This window comes from Hippopotamus amphibius, chromosome 8 (assembly GCF_030028045.1).
Source record: "Hippopotamus amphibius kiboko isolate mHipAmp2 chromosome 8, mHipAmp2.hap2, whole genome shotgun sequence".
Lineage (NCBI taxonomy): Eukaryota > Metazoa > Chordata > Mammalia > Artiodactyla > Hippopotamidae > Hippopotamus > Hippopotamus amphibius.
Window position 1 is genome coordinate 16,948,561 of NC_080193.1, and position 14,231 is coordinate 16,962,791.

Sequence of the window (14,231 nt, forward strand, 5' to 3'; positions counted from 1 at the left end):
TTTCCTGTGATCTCAGGAGAGAGCACACAATTATTTCTGAAATTAGCAAACAAAACAAACAAAATGAGAAGAGCAGCCAGAGTTTCCCCCCAAGAAGGTCATTTCAGAACCTGTCTTGGGAACCAGGATCCAGAGGTCTTGACCAGCCCTGCCTCTCTGACCAATTAGCAGTATCTTCTGGCTGCTGGCTGGAGAGGGCTCCCGCCCTCTCCAAAGTCACTCTTCACTCCCTTGACACGGCCAGCTTGCCTGGTTCAGCTTTGGGTTTGGTGAGACTTGCAACATCAACATCCCTGTTTCCCTGGCAATGTGACTTTACTCTGCCCTAACCCAAGCAAGGGAGTAAGCCTAGCCTGGGAAAGTTTGCAAGAGTTTAAATGCCTCCTGGGAGAAAATCTTACCCTTACTGTCATTTGGTGTGTTTCTCGAATTTTCTTTACATTTCCTTTTTTCCATCCAAAAATAAAACTCTTTTGAGGGGCACAGGTAAGCCTTGTTTAACCAGAATCTCCAATCCCTGGCATTGCTGTTCCTCTGTCTACTTCTCCCTCATTACACTCCTGCTTCCAGGGAATGAGACAGATCGCCTGAAACCTGCTCATGGTGAGGACTTGTTTTAAAAAGCAATATGGAAAGTGGGAGGGAGATGTAGCTTGAGGGCAAGAATCATGCAGCCCTTCGACTTTCCCGCTGTGGATATTCCCTGGGTGAGTGGAGCTCGGCAAGTTGCTTCCTTCCTCTGGGCCAAAGTTTTCACCTTTGAAAACTGGAGGAGTTTTTGAGATACAACCCAAAACGTTGACCTGAGGCCTGGACAATTCTTCAAAGACAGAATGAGTTCACTGAGACTTAGAGGAAAAAGGAAAACATCCTCAAACATTTTTTAATACATATTAGTTAATTTCTGGCTGTGTTGGGTCTTCGTTGCTGCGTGGGCTTCCTCTAGTTGCAGCAAGTGGGGGCTACTCTTTGCTGTGGTGTGTGGGCTTCTCAATGTGGAGGTTTCTCTTGTGGCGCACAGGCTCTAGGTGTGCGGGCTTCAGTAGTTGCAGCACGTGGGCTCAGTAGTTGTGGTGCACGGGCTTAGTTTCTCCATGGCATGTGAGATATTCCCAGACCGGGGCTCGAACCCATGTCCCCTGCATTGACAGGTGGAGTCTTAACCACCGCGCCACCAGGGAAGTGCTCAAACCTTTTTAGGAGGTTCTCAATCATGAGGATAAAACCTAAAAGCAATATGTGAACTCCTTTCAATTGATTCAGAAAAGCTAAATCAAATCCCCACCCATTCCTATCTCCACATCTTCCCTTCTTTGAAGGAAAGTCAATCTTTCGGAAGCAAAACACCCAAATCGTGATGTTTGAAAGACACGTGGTTCTCAGTCTCAGAGAGCCCCATCACTTCATTTCCTTAGACCTGTCTTCCTTACCAAAAGGCTTTGCTTGAAAAGGCCTATATTTGGGGTGCTCCCAAAGGTTTGAAAGTACATTTTTTTCTTCTCAAGTCCCACTTCCATCTTTTCTTCTGCTGTATTCCTTTCCATGAATAGTCAAGATAGTCTCATGTGCATGTATCTTTCTTTGCTTTCTTTTCCAGCTGAATAGAAAATTTTGTCTGGTTAAAAAAACAAACAACCCCCCCAAAACAAGAAAAAACTAAAACAAAAAACAGGATCCTCAAACCACGCCCCCTCCTCCACTGGCCAGCAGCGTGCAGCTGGGGAACTTGGGGTAGATACAGTGTCATCAAGCAATGCTCTCTTGCAACCTCTTCCTCATCGCTCCTGCACCCATGCGCCAATGATACCGATGGAGGTGTCGTCTCCCCTCTGTCTGTGGTTGTTGTTTGGGGTTATTCTTGTTTCTTTGAGGGTTTTTTGTTTTGTTTCTTGGTGGTAGTTGTTTTGCATTGTAAATACCATGATGGGGGCCCCTCATCAGAACGTGGCTTATGGAATAATTTATTTCCTATTTATTGAGTGTTATTGGGAGAGGTGAGGGACCGCCTCTTCTCCTGAATTGTTGTTGGAAATCGGTCTGTCTCTCAGCTCCGGGTGCAGCTGTCTGCAGTGGGGGCGTTATCGCCCAGGTAATGAGTGCTAGAATCACCCAGCAAATTGGAATTGGCAGAAACAGAGGCTTCGGTCATACAAATTAAGCTCAAATGGAACTAAAACACTGGTTATCTCCGGGAAAACCTCATTTAGGTGGAAATTAATTGAGGAATGAAACGCCTGCACACAAACTAACTTCTATCAAAAAGTCACAACTCCTTGAAAAAGAGAGAGAGCAAGAAAAAGACAGAATGAAAATTGTAATTCCTTTTCTCTGGCCAAGAAAAGCTATGCCTCATCTTCTAATGAACTGAGCCAAAGAGACTGAACAGCATTCTTTTGTAGTTTTCTTGCCTGTATGTGTCTGTCTGGGGGAAATGGAGTGGTTCTCGGGCCTCAGTCTTATCATCTGTAAAATGGGACTTGGCCTAAGTGTTCTTGGCAGGGTGGAGGGGAGGGAGTTCTAACTCTGATGCTGTGAGTTCCAAACTGTCAGATACAGGATCCCTCGTGTGTTTCTGCTGACTGTAGGTTGAAGGGTCAGGAGAAAATAAAGAAGCAGGGCATGGACTTCATTTGCAGGGTGAAGTGGGAGGAGCTGAGTCCTGCAGGTAGTCACAGGAGACCTCCAGGTGCTGCCACCTGGGAACTCTTGTGGCCTGGGTTAAAGGCCTCTGTATGAGCTCGAACTTCTCTCCAAGCCTAGCCATCCAGCGTCATCAAGGGAGAGACCAGAGTGGCTTTGCTGTGCTCTGGATTTCACCACCATGGAGCGTGTCAGGCCACATTTTGTACAATTGTGCAAACAAGCCAGTGACACAGGCCATTTTTCAGATGAAGAAACTGAGTCCCGTGAGGGGGAACTGACATGCCCAGGCTCCCTTGAGCTCCAATCTGCCCGACCCCATGCCCCACTGCCACTCTTCTCAGTAGCTGTTTCTTGCCAGGCCTAGGCTGTGAGGACTTCTCTTTGTGCCGTATCTTTTCCCTCCCAATGCCCAGCTGTTTCCTCTAGCAGGCATTGGCCAAGGACCTAGTACAATCTACCACATCAGCCCTGGGGGCTTGGTCCACCCCAGGGCCACTTCTCCACATCGGAGGCTGGAACTCCCATCCGGAACACCCCAACCTGGGGGACCCACCACCAGCCCAGCTCAGCCTGAGCAGCCGGTCTCTGCCCGCACGCCCACAACAGAGGGGGAGAAGCTCCTGTGTCCTCCAGCATCCTGGGACCCTGTCCTCTACCCAGTGACACAGCGGTCATGGCTTGTTTGATATCTGGTGTCCACAGCTAAGCATAATCTTCCCGGGGTTTTCGACTTTTTTCAGCCTGTACGAAACGTCTCTGTTCTAATAAAAGGTTCCATGGTATGGTGTTCTCATCCGCGGCCCAGCGTCCTCTGTCCACATTGGGTGCCCAGAAGCAGAGGGAGGGTGGCGGGGACACGGGCTGCACGTTGGCACAATGCTCATCTCGCTCCTCTCCTCTTCAAAACAAGCCTGTAAGTATCCGGGGGTTCATATATACATTCATAGCCGCCACCTTTCCCTACGCCTTTTTATCTTGGTCTTCAGCACAACCTATATTAGGTATAGGTATTAAGATCTCTTTTCTACCAAGAAGGAAACTGAGGCCCAGAAAAGCAAAGCCAGCAGCCCAAGGCCACGGAATCAATGACAGGATCCAGGCTGGCTGACTCCAGACCCCAGGCTGTTCACTGCTCTGCCCCGCAGCACATCTGCTCATGCAGTAAGTGACCCGTTTTCTTTGGTAAAATTGTTGTTCTCCGAGGCCTTCATGGTCAGGAGGAAGTGCAGTGCAGGGCACAGAGTTGGGAATCCAAAGACCTGGATTCTAGTCTGGACCCTGCCATTGCCACGGACCAAGGCCCACACCCCACTGGGGCTTGGTTTGTTCAGCGGTAAAGCGGGGACAGCAACGGCGACCTCCCTGGGCTGCCCTGGGAACTAAATGGTGGCTCGAAAAAAGTGAAACAACAAATTGAGTGCATGGAAAGCACTCAGTGAATGCTAGTGAGGGTGGTGACTGTTTCCTAAACTGAGTGATGGGAGGGGTTCTCAGAAAGACAGCCTAAAGTAGCCAGCTTGGAACAGTGGGGGCCCTCCTCCAAGACCCTGTGGAGGCCTCCTGAAATATTCTCAGTGTCAGGGGTGAAAGTTTCTTGCCTAGGGAACAGGGGTTGAAAACACCCAGGGGGGCAGTCAGGGGAGGAAGTGGACAGGGCTGGGGCTCTGGGAACCGGGAGCCCAGTATACCATGACCAGGAGGAGCTCTCACTCAGTGTTGCCACGTCTCCCAACTTCTCAAGAGAACCTGAAGTTTTAGGTAGACTTTCCTGATTTTTAAAATGTTCATAACGCATTCTTTTTTCAAACACTATGTGGGTCAAAAAACTGTACACACACACATACGCTACATATATATATATATCATCCCAGGGGCCAGACAAGAGGACGAGCCTCAGCCCACCGCCCCGCCCCACCCCCCGCCCCTCTCAGGGCTACTAGGTTGTTTCAGCCCCTTGTTTACGCGCAAGTGGGTTATTCATTAGCTAGGGGAGAAAGATGGAACAACATAGTTTCCCAGCATCCCTTCAGAAATCTCCCAGAGCCATTTGGATGGGATCACCTCCCTGGGGTAGATCCAAAGCCATCTACCGCCACGCCTTCCCCGCCTCCTGCCCGCTGCCCCCACCACACTGACTCCTTTCTTTGCAAATTGGCTTGGTTAAGGCAACCACCAGTGTCCTCCTTTGAGACGTCATCCCTAAATAATAATATAATAGTAACAATTACCTTTTATGGGTCAAGTATGTGCCAGGCCCTTTGTCTACATTAATTTATTTCATTTTCCTAACAACCCCATTTAGCCCCATTTGACAGAGAAGAACACTGAGGCTCAGAGAGAGAAGTCCATGTAGCTAGTGGGTATTTGAACCAAGGCCTGTGGGCTCCAGGGCCGTTTCTGCTGTACCTCTCTACTTCTGAAGGTGCGAGTCCCATCTACTCAGGGCCAGCCCTCCCTGAGGGCCCCTGATAACTTTTTCCGGAAAACGTGTCAGCCAGGACATGGTCCCTGTGATGCCAACCGCCTCCTAGTGACTCAGGGAGGAGGTCTTTTCCCTTCTCTCTGTGTTCTGGCTCCCGATTGTGGTTTACGGGAATCCTTGTGTTTGTTCTTCCTGCGTGTGGCCCCAACCCTGCCAGTCTCCAGGGGAGATAGCCCTGCTTCCAGAAGCGCTTCTCCTTCTGCCCAGGTTGGCCGCTGCCCAGGGATAGAGCAGAGGCAGCATACAGCCAACATCCTCACCTTCTGCAACCCCAGGGGCACACACAGCCCTTCCACTGGGCCAAGGCAATCAGACACGCAGGGCGTGGGGGCAGCATCAGAAAATAAAACTTTCCCAGCTGGCTTCATGAGCTCAGCAAATCAAGCCCTCTCTGGGCCCTAGTTCCTCCACCTCATAACAGGTTGGCTTAGGTCCGTGGTTCTCGACCCTGGCTCTACATTAGAAACACCGGTGACCTTTACAAACCCACACAGGCTCAAGGCCCACCCCCACCCCAAAGAATCACCAAGAGTGGTTGCTGGTGAGCAGGCTTTTCAAAGTCTGCCTAGGTCATTCTAATATGAAGCCAGGATTGAGACCCACTGAGTTAAGTGCTTAAAATGTCATCTGCCGTCCAGATCTGATAACCTGCGGTGTGAAACAAGCTGCAATTATGGTACTGAGAACACAAGTAACAACACCCACGCTTAGAGAGGACCTACTCTGTGCCAGGCACGATTCCAAGCACTTCACAAATATTGACAAAAACTACGTGATTTTATTGTCCTCGCGTCCTGATAAGGTAGGTATTATTTCATGCCAATTTTATAGATGCAGAAACTAAGGCACAGACGGGTGGTCTCGGGTCACACAGCTAGTAGGCAGCACAGCTGGATGCTAGAATGAGGGTGAGACCACAGGGACACCTAAAACAGCCTTGGAGATTCAAGGAAGGCATCACAGAGAAACTGACATCTAGGCTAATGCCTGGCAGGTGAGTGGAGCTGGCCAGGCCAGAAAAGGGGGCCTAAGAAAGGGGAAGGAGGGGTGGGGATCACAGGCAGGGGTGAGTGAGTACATGTGCGGGGGACCAGAGGAATGATTCCACCTGCCTGAAGTCCAGCTCCGTCCCCGTGCATTCCTTCCATGGCACTTATTACTACCTGCAATTAGTGTGTTTACTTGTTTATGTGTTCGCTGCCCATCTCCAAGAGGACAGAAGCCTCATCTGCCTCATTCATCCCCCTCCCGTATGCCCAGCAGGAAGTGCCAGGCCTGGCCCTGGCCGCCTGCCAAATAGTTGAATCTGTTCGGGTTGCCAGCTCTGCGCCCTGCCCTTCCAATTCCCATGCAATTTTTAAGCTGGTTAATTTTTACTTTATGTGGGGGCAGGGAGATGGGGCGTGTGGCTAGGAGGACCATGACAAAGCAGTGACATGTCCCACACAGGATCTCTTGTGCACACACTGTCCCCACTAGGGGCTGTGTCCCTCCCCGGGAGTAAGAGGAGGCAGCATGGGGTGTGAGGCAGACAGATGTGGGCACCTATTATTCACCCAGTACTGTATGAGCCTCTGGGATGGAAATGTCCTGAGATGGAAAAAATGGCATGATTTTTTTAGAGGCAGTGGTTGGGAGTGAGGGCTTGGGAGTCACAAAGACCTGAGTTCTGCTACTTCCTAGCTGTGTGTCTCTGTATAAGTGGCTTAACCTCTCTGAGCCTCAGGTTCCTCATGTTTCCTATGGGGACAAGGAAAGTATCAGTCTCATCAGGGTGCCATGGAGATGGATAGAGGGGATGTGTGTAAGCACTTAGCCAGGGCCTGACTGAGTTAGTGTCATTGTTACTGATCCTAAAAATGTTGGGGGTTGAAGGTAGGCTGGCTGAGTTGCCTAGATACCCTCATGCTAAGTTTCTGGGAGGGTTCCGGGTCACCTTGGCAAAAGCTCAAACAGCCTTTCTTCTCACCTTTCATCACCTCAAACACCAAATTCTCGAGAGGCGCTCCCAGCTGCCACCCTCCATAAGTATCTCCTCCACTTAGAAGAATCTAGAGTCTCCTAAGAACTTGGCGATCTCCCCACACGTATCCCCACCCTGATATTTCAACATTTTCTACCAGAGCAGTTCTCACTTCCATCCACTATTGGAAAGATACGGGGCATCACTCAGACATTTGTACCCAGAGCAACAGAGGTTTCCACTCCCTCTGGATCTTGGCTCTAAACCTTCTATAACTTTGGCCAACCTGTGACCAGGTGAGTCGTGGCAGTTTCTCTTTTCATCTTTTTTTTTTCCTGTTGTCAATGAAACTTGTCCAACGCTTTCTCGAGGTGGAACACTGGGTCCCTTTGACAATCTACTCTGAAATCTAAAACCAAAATAAACAACAGCAACCACATCCCATATACTCACATTGCCAAATGAAATGGGTTTGGAACTAGTGTAAACACACACATGCACACACGCAGAGTTTGTTTTCTCCCTGAAGTCTCTCTCACCTCAAACTTACCTATCTCTAGATTAAGTCATCTTAACTTAAGGGAATCCATGACCTCCTGGGCTTGGGCTTCAGAGAGTCTGTGAATCACTTGACATCCCACGCAAAGCTTTTATGAGTGAAAGTATCAGCATTTTAGTGGCGAGAGGTACATATTTTCCAGCAGCTTTCTAAAGGAATCCAGCTTGAAGCCTTCAGGAATCTTCTGAAACACCTGTCTTTATTCTCTCAAGGTGTGGCAGAGTTTCTAGTTGCCCCTATAGCCATTGCCCTTTCATCCACAGTGATAACCCCCCATGCCAATTTTTCACTGGGTTCATGGCCACCCACAATAAAGACTGCATTTCCCATCCCCCCTTGCAGCTAAGGGGGCCGTGTGGCTAATTTTGACCAATGAGAAAAGGCAGAATTTTTGCATGGTAGCGTCCAGAAATCTCTATAAAAGGGATTTGTTGTGTGCTTTTTGCTTCTTCCTCATCCCTTCCTTCTTCCTTATCCCTTCCTTCTTCTTGCTGGCTGGAATGTGGACATGATGGCTGGAACTCCAGTGGCTCCCTGGTCCATGAGGTGGCTTTGGGAATGCAGGCCATACAGAGGGGACAGTAAGATGGAAGGGTGTCAGTCTCCAAGAACTGTGTGGAGCACAGCATAAGGCTAGCTCAGACAGAATGTCTCTGGACTTTAATACTAGGAAGAACTAAGCCTCCCTGTTCTTTCAGCCACGGTGGTTTTGACTCTGTTGTTCTCAGCTTAAGCTAATCCTAACTTGTATTCAGGGTGAAACTAAGCCAGTCCTGAGAAGGAGATAGCTTATTTATATCTCTCCCTGTCTGTCTCTGTACATCCTCCCAGCCACTCCAACCTTCCTCCCCCTCCCGGCACAAACCGTGAGAACCCTCTTGGGCTGAACCCTCCTAAGAGCTGTCATTCTCAGACCTAAAAAAAAAAAACAGTTTCCAAAGCAGTTGCCTGGTGTCATGGTCACCAACTAGTCAAACAAGCTCCTGCTCTGACCTCAGAGATATCTGGGAAAGGGGCCCTCAAGATTAGAGACTTTCCAGCTCTCCCCAAAGATCTCAGAGCAGGCCTCTACTAAGTGCTTCATAATGACACTGCATAAATGTCCCAAACTGGGAGGAAAAGATACCTCTTTGCCAGCCAGATTTCTCCATAGAGAAGGAGATGGAATGACTTACCTCTCAGAATGATACTAGGACCAAGGAAGTTCTTTTGAAGCAATACCAACAACCGCAAAAGGACAGAATTTGGATGACTGTTCGTCAGAATAGCCTAGGTTCTGCTGCACTAATGAACCCCAAATTTCAGAGTCTTACAAGAACAGGGCTTTATTACCCATCCAGCAGGGGGACGGCCCTCACCGGTGGTGTTGGTGACACCAGGGAAATCACCCTAGGGTCCTGCCCTCATGGAGCCGCGGTCTCCCCGGGGCTGTTACATTAAATGCTTTGGACTGGAATTGACAGACATCACCTCTGCTCACAACTCATTGGCCACAACTAGTTACATGGCTTTTCTCAACCACAATGGCATCAGCAAGTGCATTGCTACCTACCAAGTGCACAGAGTTTTACTGAATCCCAGAAATGTGCCAAGTACTGTTTTAGATGCCAAGGACAGAGCCCTAAATGACAAAAGTCCCACTCTCAGCCCTCGTGAAGCTTTCATCCTAACGGAAGAGGCAGATTAAAAAAAAATAAAAAACAGAGTTGTGAAATGTAACTGTCGGTTAGTGGCCAGGTTTAGAAGACGAAACCAGCTGATGTGAGAGAACACGATAGGAGACGGTCTGTCCAAGTGAGTGACATTTAAGTAGAGACACAAATGAAGTGAGAAACCAGAGGTATGGAGACCTGGGGAGGTTAGTGTCACAGGTGGCGGGAAGGTCCTCGGACTGGAATAGGTGTGGCTCTTCTGTCCCAAGGGCAGGAAGAAAGCCACTGGGGCTTCAGCTCGGGGAGCGAGGGGTGGATGGCAGCAGGAAATCGGGTCAGAAATGTAGCCAAGAGCCTTTACGTGTTTCATAAAACTTTTCAGCATCTAAAATTATTTAAATTGCTGATTTGATTATTTGTTTACTGATGGATGTGAGAGCAGAGACTTTCGCCTCATTCACTGCTTCCTCTAGCCTCTAGGCTAGCACTCGGCACATAAGCACTTAATAAATACACAGTGAATGAATAAGTGAGCAAATGAACGAGTGAGTCCCTTCATCACCCGCATCTGCTCATCCTCACGTGTTCATTGGGTGGCACCACCATCCACCTGGCTGCCCAGGTCTAAAAACTGGGCAATGCGGTAGGTGCAACCCTGTCCCCTCTCCCATCCAGTCACGTGGTCAAAATGCTTCTGCTCGTTCGTTCACTGTATCAAGGATAATATCCACCCTTTGCCTCTCCTCGGGCAACAACCTAGCCCAGGCTACCATCTTCCCCAGATCCTAAAACAATCTTCTTTGCAGGTCTCCCTGGAGTCTTGCCCCATAATACACTCTCCATAAGCAGCCAGTGATTTTTCTAGAATCTCACATCTCGTTACAACCCCCTCCCTGTCCATAGAGCTCAGTAGATCTTCAAAGTGCTCAGGACAAAGTCTAACTCCTTAGTGGGGTCTACAAAGCCCTACGTCACCTAGCCCATGTCCCCCTCACAATCTGTGCCAACAATTACCCTGTGAGATACATACTGTTATCACCCCCATTTTACAGCTAGCAAGACAGAGGTTCAGAGAGGCTAAGACACTTGCCCAGGGCAGCACAGCTAACGGGATTCAATCAGAGTGTGTTCACATTCTCACCCACCATGTGTTACTGTCTTTTACAAGTAGTCAATGCTGGCACTCTCACTTCTTAAAAAATCTGGTTAGTTGAGATACTAGTTCCCTGGCTCAGAATAACTATTTGAGTCATGGAAGGGGGTCTCAGAAGTCCTGATAAAGGAATAAGGAATGAGGAATAAGTAAAGGGGCCCCTGAGAGCCGTTCGCTGGGGCTGTCCATCTTTGCAGATGGGTGGAGAGAGCTGACCCCTGACTCCCTTCTCCTGGAGCCACATGCAGCCAAGATCCAACCTCCTCCACCGAGTCCACCGAGCCCCCACCCCCGCTCCAGCCCTGAGCAGCTTTCACATCAGTAACATGTAAGGACCCTCTGGTTGACACCATGATGGTGCATCCCAGGCAGCCTCCAGGCTCCCAAATGTCAGTGTGTCCTGGTGTCATTTGTTCTACTGAGAAGGTCTGGAAGGACTGGTAGAAAGTTCTAGAGAGGTAGGCCCAATGAGAAGGTGGAGAGAGAGGTGGACTGTGACCTGCAGGTCTGTTGGGTCCGGCTGGGTTTGGAGAGCTGGTGCTCTGGCCAGGCGTACAGTGGGGGTCAGGTGGCCCCACTTACTGGGCAGCTGAAAGTACAGGCTTAGGAACCAGTCAACACAGATCTGACTCTGTGCCGTAGACGTTTCCACATAGAACAGGGTTAGCGATGTCCTACTGCCTCATAGGGTAGTTATGAGGCCGAAAGGAGAAAAGACAGGGCATTGGGCAGAGCTTGGCACATAACGGGTCTTGAATAACAGTGGGATCATTACTGTTTCGTAGTTCTGACTGTTGTTATTCACAGAGTCAGGGAGTGGTGAGGTGCACAGGCTCTGGAGCCAGCTTGCCTGGATTTGAATATCAGCTCTGCCATTTAGTGGCTGTGTGACCTTGAAAGTGTTACTTAACCTCTCTGTGCCTCAATATCATCATCTGTGAATGGAGATAATGATACCGATTTTAGAGCAGTTTGGCTGAAGATTAAATAAGTTGATACACAAAGCACAACTGGTACACGATGTTACATGGTTGCTATTTTTATTGTTATTAGGATTATTCTAATTACTTTTAGAGGTGGTTAGAGGAAGCAGTCTGGAGAGAAGTTTGGAGACAATAGTAGGAGGAAGCTAGAGCTTAATAAATAAGCACCACCTGCATGGGATTGGGGGGCATAGACTTGGTTAGGGAGGGACCATGTGGGTTGTTTTTTATTTATTTTTTGTCAATATGTGTTTGTATGGGTGTGTGGCAGAAGAGCACTGGGCTTGAAGTTCAGACACATCTGGGTTCAGAATCACAAGCTGGTGGCCTTGGGCAAGTTACATCATGTCTTAAGCTTCAGTTTCCTCATCTGTAAAATGAGGGTGATGATAGCACAAACCTATGGGTGGGGGGCTGTTGTGAAGATTAAATAAAAACATGCTTGGAAGGCATTCAGCTTAGTGCCTTGCATCATCTAGGTACTCCGGAAATTTTAATTAATATACCAATGCTGTCACTGTGTGTAGAGTCTGTCACGTGTGAGCAAGGCCGTTCAGACACAGCAATAATAAGACATTATCTACTCAGCCAAGATCTCCTGAGCTCCTGTAATGCACCAGGTGCCCTTTTAGGCACAGCAGATGCTGCTGTGAAAAAGATAGCCAAGGGTCCTGCCCTCATGGAGCCGAAGATTCTGGAAATTCCATGACTGCCATCCACAGAGGAGCTGAGAAAAGGAAGGAAAAATGACATGATCATAATCGCCCCTCATCTGCTGGGGGATGAGCTGGCTCTGGGGTGACCAGGGGAGGGAACTCCACGCCGGGTCTTTGCGCCTGGAGCCTGAGTGAATGTGGGAGGCTGCCAGGATCTGCCTGCAGACCCAGAACAAGAGCCCAAACCCTGGAGCTGTAGATAAAACTTTAGGCAAAAATGACATCCAGAAAGCCACTCCTTGGAAGGGTTCCCAGAGCCCCTCCCTTCAGCTCCCGTAGACCCCACCCCCATTGTGGCTGGACCTGCAGGTGGAGGGGTGAAGGCTAGGGAGGGAGAGAACCTGGGCTTCTTACGGCAGTCGAAAGAAGAAGCACAGAATCAGGCAGCTGACAAGCCTGGGTCTTCGTCCTGGTGCTACCTGTGTGACTTCAGGCTGCTGTTTCTGGTCCCAGGGCCCCAGTTTCCAGAATGCAGGGTGATGTCACTCTCCTCCCAGGCTGTCTGTTTGAGGATTAATTGTGGCCCTTCCCGTGTGAAAGCTCCAAGAGGACGGCCAGCAAGAGAACCCTTGTTCCGGGACCTGGTGTCTAACATTGCCCCTCCCCAGCCCCACCAGGGTCTTTCCTTCCCTAAAAGCCAGCCTGGAAACCCCTTCTCCTCCCTAGCCTCTCCCGAAGCTGACCCCCTATTGTCACCTGCCTGCTGACAGCCCGCAGGGGCCTACTGACCACTTTCCACATGTGTTCGCTGACTCCTCTTCAGGTGGCCCGTCAGCAGGACCAGCAGCTGCCTGCCTGCTCAGCTTCCCAAAACAGAAAGCTCGCCTGACCCAGAAACACAGCACGCGTCCAAGGAGGAACAGGATGGCAGGCATGTAGGAGGATTGCCAGATAAGGCCTGGGCAATGTTGTCCCACTCTTGTGGTTACCGTGTGCTCCCACATCCCACTGGCTCGAGTTCCAATCCTCAGCCATCTGTGTGGCCTAGGGCAGGTGGCTTCACCTCTCTGAACCATGGGGATTCAATGAGATGATGAATGAAAGTGCTGGGCACAGGGCCTGGTACACAGTCAGCGCTCAATAAATGTGAGCAGTGACCACGATTACAAGAGGCAGTACAGCACAGGGGTCAGGAGCCAGACTTCTGAGGTTCAAATCCCACTCTGTCACTTCGCTGGGTGTGTGGACACGAGGAAGATACATCCTCTCGCTGTGCCTCAGTTTCCCCATCTGTTCCATGGGGATAATAAAGGTCCCTTCCTCATGGGGTTGTAGGGAGGATTAGCTGAGTTAATACGCATACATGTAAAGCGCTTAGAACGGAACCCGGCACATGGACAGTGCCAGAGAAATGCTAATGACTGCCGTTGCTATTTTCTAGCTGCACAGCGTCCCTTCCCTCCTGCGGGCCTGGATGCTGCAATCACCCTTGAAATGAGAAGGTAAGTGAGGTCACCGAGCATGTGTTCCCACCCCCATCCCCAGGCTTGGCAGAAGGGAGGACTGGGAGGAAGGAGAAGCAGCGTCTTCTAGAACACACCCACCAGCAGACTCGCCCGCAAGTAAAGCGTAAACACAGACCCATCTGCACAGAAGCACACACGCACCCCTCCACCCCCTCCAATCCACACACAGACTCACTCTCTTAGGACCAAGCCACCCCCATCCCCACCCCTGCTCGGAAAGCTCCCCCAGCCCCCGCCCAGGGGGTGGGCAGGGCCCGCGTTCTTCTGTGTCGGGCAGCAGCGATTCTCTGCATCCTGGCGCCACACCCAGCCAGCCGCGCCCGCTGTAATTACGGAGAGAGCTGAGGCCTCCGTGCCCAGCGTGATGTCAGCCCGAAGCTTCCAGTATGATGACCTCACCCCAGTCGCTCGGGGTGGGAGCGCGTCTGCCTCTCCCTCTCAGCCCCGGGAGGAAGGCAGCGGTGTCTGTGCTGGTCAGGTCAGCACAGACCTGAAGGGTCCCACCCAGGCCGGCTGCCCCCCAGCAGTGGGCACAGGCCATGCTCTGCACCTCCGTCTCCTCAGCTGCAGAAGGGGCCTGGTGACAGCGTTGTGAGGGTTTAGGGCCATGACGT